This window comes from Phaethon aethereus (genome assembly GCF_964289735.1).
Source record: "Phaethon aethereus genome assembly, chromosome: 20".
NCBI classification, from domain to species: Eukaryota; Metazoa; Chordata; class Aves; order Phaethontiformes; family Phaethontidae; genus Phaethon; species Phaethon aethereus.
The window spans coordinates 11891960-11900919 of NC_138596.1; positions in this window are offsets into that span (position 1 = coordinate 11891960).

Consider the following 8960-nt stretch of genomic DNA (forward strand, 5'->3'; position numbering starts at 1 on the left):
CACACCTGCGACGCCTCCCGCCTCGGGGCGCCCGCAGCGGCCTTGGCAGCGCCCCTGGGGCCGCCGGGACCCTGTGAAGGAGGTAGGGTGTGGCAGGAGCCCAGCAGTGGCATCGGGGCCTGGCCTTGGCTGGGTGGACATATCCCTCAGCAGCAGAGTAGGGCCTGGCCCAGTGAGGCCTCCTGAGCCCGCGGACAGACACCCGTTAGCCCCCGACACTGAGCAGCTGCAGAAGCGCTGGGGCAAGGTGGTACGGTGGGCAGCCTGCCGTGAGGAGATGCGGGTTTCTCCACATGCACCTCAGGGTGTGCACCGCATCTGGGGGCCTGTCCCTGGGCAGGTGCACTGTGCTTCACACCGGCCCCAACCAGAGCACCAGCAGGTCTGTCAGGGAAGGCACTTGCCACCTTCTCAATCGTGATGTCTGGACACTGAGTCACCATGTCCTCACTTGGATGTAACTCACTACATGGTGTTTCATCAGCCCCTTGGCTTCTTGGGGTGGGAAACTCCACAGGAAGAGAAAGGCACGGTCAGTGGAAGTGTAGATCCACCCAAGACACCCGTACATTATGTAGGTAACAGGCCTGGCTGCATCTCTGCCATCCATTGGCTTATACGTGGATCCATGCATACATATGTGATCCATCTACCCGCTTATATGTAAAATCACATTTTAAAGCAAAAGTTACAAGTACAGACTCCAAATTGAAAGTTTTGAGTGATTGAGAGTGGCATAAGATTAGAAATTAAAAGTTGTTCATTCACCTTTGGATGACATCAGATCTGAAATGTAACCAAAAAAAATTTCAACTAATTGTAGTATAAAAAAGTGATTACAAAAAGAGAAAGAGACACCAATATGTTCAGGCAGTATTCTGTGGGTATAAATGACTTTTTAAAAATGACCTCTTGTGCCAGTGAGGCCTGGCCCAGCTGCTGGGATTTTATAAGGTTATGAAATGAGACATTGTCAAAAGATGTTGTTGTTGTGCAACATACATCTGGAAATGCCATTTGGGTCTTGATACTGTTCTTTCTATTTTGAAGTATATTTTGTGTCCTTTATATCTCTGGTTTTGGGGTTTTGTATTGAATTGTATCTGCATTGCATTAATATTGACTTGATTTTCTCCTTTTAAAAAGCCTGAGGTGTCTGATGCAAATTATTGAGCTTAGTCCTTGGAAGAGAATTATCTCCTACTATAGCTGTGTGTCCTGAGAACTGTAAATGATGTAAGCATTTTATTTCTTCTTAGGAAACCTTGTGCAGACAAGATGGGGGACAGGGCAGTTTCATACTTCCAGGCCCTGGGCTCATTTTCCTCAGTTCTCTAGGGGGAGTGCTGTGGTAAATAGAGCTGGTATGCTGCGCCACTGTTGGGAACACAGTGTGAGCGCTGGCTGTGTGGTACCAGACTAACAGTTCGCTGGTGTCTTGTGTGTTTGGGCTTACTGAACATCTTTTTGTTATATTTCAATTTGCCACCGTTGTTTCTAAAACATTATTTGGGTATTAAAAATTCAATTACATAAGACATTCTCAGAGAAGAGAATTCAGGGCAGTAACTGTGTCAGTTAAGAAAAAGGCACACATAGACGGTATTTTGGAGAGCAATACAAGTGTAAACGTTTGGCTTTTGTTTTGAGTTGCCTGTTAGGAAGAGCTTGGGCATAACTTGGCCATAAAAAGCAAGCAGCTGTGGTGGCTCAGGAGGTGTCCCTTTCCCACTGAAAGCACCATCAAGCCTGGATACCGTGCCATTCTTCACAGCATGCCTGGGAACTCATCAGTCCTCGAGAGTTCGCAGCGCTGGGTGACATTCGGAGCCTCAGCCAATTGCTAATGTTATACACTGTGATGAGGCATCCCTCTCCACCGCAGCTGTGTAGTGCAGACCTAGACTACAAATGGTAGTTATGGGTCTCCAGCTATCCAGACTTTTTCCCTTCAGAGAACAGGCTTCTTAAATACTCTGCTGGGATAAATTTTCATGTAATCATAGAATCTTTGTGTTGGAAGGAGCCTTTAAAGGCCATCTAGTCCAAACGCCCCTGCAGTGAGCAGGGACATCATCAACTCAATCAGGCTGTTCAGAGCCCCGTCCAACCTGACCTGGAATGTTTCCAGGGATGGGGCATCCACCACCTCTCTGGGCAACCTGGGCCAGGGTTTCATCACCCTCATTGTGAAAAACTTCCTCCATACATCTAGTCTAAATCTACCCTCTTTTAGTTTAAAACCATTACCCCTTGTCCAATTGCTACAGGCCCTGCTAAAAAGTCTGCCCCCTTTAAGCACTGGGAGGCTGCAATAAAGTCTCCCCAGAGCCTTCTCTTATCCAGGCTGAACCCCCCCAGCTCTCCCAGCCTGTCCTCCCAGCAGAGCTGTTCCAGCCCTCGGAGCGTTTTTGTGGCCTCCTCTGGCCCTGCTCCAGCAGGTCCATGTCCCTCCTGTGCCTGGGGCTCCAGGGCTGGACGCAGCACTGCAGTGGGGGATCTCACCAGAGCGGGGCAGAGGGGCAGAATCCCCTCCCTTGCCCTGCTGGCCACGCAGCTTTGGGTGTAGCCCTGGACACAGCTGGCCTTCTGGGCTGAGAGTGCACATTGCCGGCTTGTGTCCAGCTTTTCATCCACATGTTAAATAATAAATTACATTCTACTATTTAATTTTCCCTAGTATTTCTACTGGGCATAATACTTTACTTGTGTGTTACAAGGAGTGATCCCATGCCCTTCGCGCTGTGGCCTTACCATCTTCCTTTCACTGGCGCGGTTGTACCAGGCCCTGTCGGCGAAACTGGTAGGTTTCCTGAGATTCTGGCAAAGAAGGGCAAATTGTGCGACTGTTCGCCACGCCTCCGCCCGGCCCCGGCCGGGGACTACATGTCCCAGGAGCGCGGTCGCCGCCTGCGCAGTGCCGCGCCGGGCGCGGGGCCGCAGCGGGAGCCGGGCGGCGGCGGCGGCGGAGCCGGGCGCTGGTCGGGTAGGGGCGTGCTCGTACCCCCGCGGTACCGCTTGGCCTCCCCCTCCACACCCGCGGTGCTCTGAGGAGGAGGAGGAGGAGGAGCGGCGGGGAGGAGGAGGAGGAAGAGGAGGAAGGCGAGGCCGGGCCGCCCCGCAGCCCTCCCGCCGGCCCCGGGGCCTGACAAAACCCTTCGGGGGGGTTTAAGGGAAGCGAGCGGCGCGGGCAGCGCTCCGGGCGCCGAGCTGTGGGTAGGTGGGCTGCATTTATTTATATTTAACGCTGGGGAGGGGAGGCTTGGCCGGAGCCATGTGCGGGGGTAGAGGTGCCGGGTCTGCGGGGGAAGGCTGGTGCCCCGGCAGCGGCGGCGGGGACCGAGCGAAGTTGGCTGTAAGATTTCCTCGAGTGTTTGTGCCTTTTCTCCTCTGGCAGCCGCCGCCGGCCGGAGCCAGTCCTACCTGCCATGTTGGTGCCCGAGAGCCGGTAGCTCTTGAGGTTTGCAGAGGTATTCGAAAAATTGGAGCACTTGATAGCTGGGGCCCGCTCCACTCTTGGCCAGCGTGGGACTGGGCGACGAGTCGTGAACGTCGCTGACGGCTCTTCTCTGTGGCTTTTGTGTTATGTAGGTTTCAAACTTATAACTTGACAAGTATCATGACTTCCCTTTTTTGTTGCTAATAGACCCTTAACGCTGAAGAACTTGACCAAGCAAGTATCTCTCTTTTTTTTCTTGCAAAGTCATGATACTGTGCTCTGAAGGAAGAAAGCCATTACGATTAAGCTCTCAAACTGAGCATGTGACACTACACTTACTGATAGGTAGAATGCTATTTTTGTGGACGATGCAATTGCCTCACAAGGTAGAAGCTGTAATTTGAAGATGATGGAGGGGGGAATGGCACAGACAGTACATGAAATCCGAAATACTGCACTTCTGTAAAAGCAGCAGGATGGTGGTTTTAGGAAACAGACTCCTGAACTGCGGCTGCCGTGGAGGGTTCCAAAATACTTGAGATACTCCACAGGAGGGTATTGATGTGAGATTTGTCAGGCCCTGGAAGAATATACCCTGTCCTTAGTAGCAGGTAACTCTTTGTCGTGGGCCATGGGTGAGACGCTTCATGATGAGCAAGGGAGCTAGTCTCAAGAGAAGGGGGCAGGAACCGGTTGTTCTTGTCAGTTTGACCGGCTTTGAGTTCTGCACTTCTTCTGACTAAAAGTTTATTAGCATGACTGCTTACGTTATGGGAGCTCTTCTTTCTAGCATCACAAGCAACTGGAGTACAGTTCAGCATGGTTATATGCTTTTGTTAATTTTATGCAACACAGTAGTACCGTAATAGACAATTTAGTGGCCAATTGATCCCGTGCATTAACAGAACTTATCTATAAGGGGCATGAGAAACGAGGTGCTCCTTACACATAAATCTTGCTGGATAGACACTATTTTCAATGCTAGCTGCAGAGCAGCCATGGGGCAGAAACAAACTTGAGTTATGAGTTTGTTATTAATGTTGATTAGAGAGTGAACTGTAGCAAATTGAAATGCATTTTGCATGTTGTATGCATGTTTAGAGATGGTGGGTATTGTAATAGGAGAGTTCAGCAGATAAGTCCCAGGGCATGGTGAACTATCCTACCGAAAAATAATTTTAAAAAAAGCCTAAAAAATGATTTTTTTAGATGAACTCTGGGAGATAGGCTGCTAGCTTATATAAAGAGAGAAGGCTTGTTAGTTATTACTATAAATATTAATGAAGAAAGAGATACTTCATCTGGGGTGAATTAGTATGGAAGCTATTCAAGCTTGCATAGGAACTATTTTTCAGTAAGTTGAAGTGATTTCATTTTTGCCTTGCCCAGCCCTGCCTACGTTAGATCTGCCCAAACTTGCTTTGGAAGTTGCGTCTTGCATAGCGAGACTCAGGAGGAGCAAATAACCCTGGGCAGGAAATGCTGGAGGAGGAAGAAGAATCTGGTGTAGTAGCAGTATTCACCACTTAATCTCTTTTCTGTCAACTGAAATGCAGAAATATTCAGTAGAGGTGTTGCTTGTTCCTGTGTACAAAACCACGTACTTTGTAGGGTGGAGTTCAGTACCTAAAGATTAAATGTAGTGTTTTGCAGGACTTTTAAACATAGGAAGCAATCTATGTCCTGCACACATCAAAGACATAGATCATCTTGGGTTCTGAACAAACTTATGTAATGTTGATAGCAGGGCAAAACATCTTAGATGCTGTCAGGTCATGCAATGTTTGTTGTTGATATGGTGGAGTGTGATGAAGTGAAATCATTTGAGTATCTCTTACCGCGTCATGGCTTTTAGTAGGTTACTAAGTGGTTTTGCAATAACTGACAAAAAATTGAAATGTTTTCATATCAAAATGAAGTTGCCAGGACTGAAAAATAATTTGCAGATAGCAGGAGCTATTTAATGTCTGTTGTTTCTTCAGCCACAGCAGCACGTTGGATATCTAAATTTCCTAAACCGTCTCCTTTATACAACTACATAGACATCTATTATTTCAAGTATGGTGCGTGGCCGTCATACACCAAGTGATTGGATCATTATGGGCACCTCTTGGTTTATGAGAAACTGATAAAGTAATCTGGCAAACAGTTCTGGGGTCAGTACCAGCTGAAGCTGCCGCCACTCGCTCTGCCCTGATGCTGCCTTCTGTGGTGTGTTACCAAATGCATGACTGTGGCTAATTGCTTCTAAAGCTCTTGTCCCGGATGCTGGCGTGGAGTGAATGTTGTATAGCCTGGGAAGGTCAGAAAACGTGACTGTTGTCTTTTCATAACGATCATAAAGGGAAGAGGTTTTTGGAGGGGAGCAGTGTGTGTCGCATAGGCGTGTTGTGGTAGAATAGTTTCTTCTTTCAAGACAGGCTGTGTTAATAGTATCAGTATCTGAAGAGTGTAATAGTGGGTGCATCTTGCTCAACGAGGTTTTTTGGGTTTTCTTTACTATGTTGCAGGTTTTCTTTAGAGCCTGTCTCAAGCCTGCTGAAGTATTGTGCGTATTAAACTACCTGCTTTACATCTCTAGTGTTCTGAACTGTCTGCCAGAAACTTAAGGTGAAGACAAAGTCGTTTGCACTGTTGCTTGCTATACTTGTGTGACTTCAGAATAATTTTTAAAAATTGCTAAATGGGAGTGAATGAGGCATTCCTCTTCATAGAGGTGTATTTCAGTAGCAACCACTAGCAGTCAAATTAGTTTAGTTTTAATGGAGGATTATAAAGATGGGGAAGCTGCTGATTCCTTTTTCTTGTACATGGGGTAAAAACTGCTGTCGTGCAGTTGACTTCCTGCAGATTGACAGGAAAATCCTGCGGGTTTTCATGGTTCTTGACAAAACAGTGGTACTTATTGACCTGCTGTGGTTCAGTTCCAAATTCTCCTCTTGCTTTTGTTATTTATGGTGTTCTACAGTAGAAACAGGTAAGATAGACACATGGGTATTGCTCAGTTGGTAGGATATTATCCAGTACTCTTGAGACCAGTATATTTAGAAGTGCAGATGCAGGTAATGGTAGTCTTCAGAGCCTTGTTTTGTTTTGGGCATGAAGTTCACAGTGACAGTTAATTTAAAATAAAAATAACGCACAGCAGTGTGCAACTTCTCACAGTTACTCAGTGCTTTGGTGCCTCTGTTTAACAGCTGTGATGTTGTATGATGAGGAGATGCCCAAATGGTTTCTATCTTAGGTGGTAACTTCACTTTCGAAGTATGTGCAAGGCCTGTACTGTCTCTTTTTTTTCCCAGGTGACATCACAAACGGTACAGTATTGTTTTGCAGTAGTCTGACCTTTTCTACTGTTTTGTTGCTCTTTTTGTTTGCTGGACAGGTGGATTGTATGAATGTGTATTAGGATTCTGGACTCTGTGGGAATCTTACTTGCTTTCTGGGTATGAAGTGATTTTGGTTTTTTTTTCTTTTAATTGTCTGTAGCTCCAGAAAAGGTTACCAGCAATTTAACTGCTATTTTGATAATCACAACTTACCAGAAAATGTATATTGTTTCCAGGACAACTTTGTCTCTTTTGCTGACTGGGCTTTTGGAGTGTGCTCCCACCTGTGGGCCAGGGGAGAAAAGAACAGTCTTTCCTTAGAAGCTGAAAACTGTCAGAGTGCTCAGAGTGCTTAGCCCATCCCTGATGCTGAAAACATTTTCTCTAGTTAAAAAAAAAAAAAAAAGAGACACAGAGTGAAGCAGTCAAAGAAGTTACTTTACTTGTAAGTATGTAAGACACCTCAGAAGCTGTTTAATTGCTTGTCTACTGTTAAATGTGTTTATAATGGGTGACACAAAAATAGAAGCTTGTTTTGAAATTTGGCAAGGCAGCGACGTGGGAACGCAGGTGAAGTCAACAGGCTTGTTGACCCCATGTGGGTCCCCTGTTCTTTCCCAAAACTTGCTCACAAGCAGGAGAACCACTTGGATTAAATTTCTGTCCAGAAAAGTGGAGCCTATGGGTGGGCACCTTAAAATGGACAATGTCAGCTAACACTGTTAAGATTTGATAAACTATGAGCAACTCTTCAGTACAGCCTTACAGAGGAAGGCGCCTGAAAAGACAAAAGATAGTTCTGCAGACCTTGTGTATGTATATTTTTATGGATGCAACTTCTTTTTCCCAGCTGATATCCGTAGCTCATAGCCTAATAACTAGTTACTGCTGTGTTTGCAGGCAGTATCAAGTTTAATGGTGCTTTTTTTTTTTTGTGAGCCTTTAAATTCTGGGACTAAAAATAAATTTACTGCAAGAAGTTGTTATTTGTTTTTCAAAGAACTTTGGCAGTAATGTCAGTGTTTCTTTTTCTAATAATTTCTCTGGGACCGTCCTAGTTAAAAACATCTAAATTAGCGTGTCCTTCAAGTTCCTTGCTTAATCTCATCTTTGGATGCATGAGTTGCAATCACTGATTAGAGTTGCTGAGTTTTTTTGTTTTGGGTTTTTTTTTGTTTGTTTGTTTTGGTTTTGAGAGCTTTATATACACAGTTGTCTGGATTTGCTAAGAATGGCCTTTAAACCATCAGGTGTAATATGTCTTTATGCATTAAAAAATGCAATCTTTTGACAACACCTCTTTTTGTCTCTACTAGGGTTTTACTTGTGAGCTTAAAACTATAGATGAGAGAACTTAATTACACATGCAAGGAGCAGTGATGGTTGTTAGTGCACTGGGTTATCAGCCTTTCTCCACACACTGAAAAAAAACCCCAACAAATGTAAAACCTGTGCCTAATTAGGGAGCTAATCTGTATTCTTCAGAGAAGATCATCTCCTGCTTGTTCACTTGCTGAGCAGTGAACCGCAGATCTCTCAAACATGAAAAGGGGAGAGCATTAGGCCAGTGCATGGTACATTATTTGTAGATTCTCAAGCATGGACTGAATGGTGAAGCAAGGCTCCTCTAGAGTCACTACAGGTTGTGGGAAGTAAGTTTTTCATTTAACTGTAGTATGGCTTTGAAGAGTTCATTGCCAGATCCCTTGGCAGCTGTGACATATATCTACTACCAATATATCTGACAGATAGCTGTTATAGATTATATCTGGATCAAACCCTTCTTCTTCCCAAATTAGCTAGTATGGCTGTTAGTTCTGGTGGGGAAGAAGACATAAAGCAGTTAATTGCTAATTCCGTGGAAACATAGTCTGATCTGCATGATTCTACCCCTTCGTTTGTCAGCATTAATGCAGTTGTTTTTTTTTTTCTTACATAGAGTTAATTTTTAGATGGATTAGCTCCTTGAACTTGTTTTGAATGGTGTGGTACTCTTTGTTTATCTAACTGGTAACTAAGATGTTTTCTAATTATGAAGTTAGAGTGTTACGTTGAGACATAACAGTAGTTTGTGTAGATTTTTGTACCTCATGTGATAGGAAAGCCTACGGTTGTTTCAGTTTTTCTCTCTTTAAAACAGCATTCTTGGATCTTGGCCCAAAGAAATATTCTTCTGAATTGAAATATTTGAG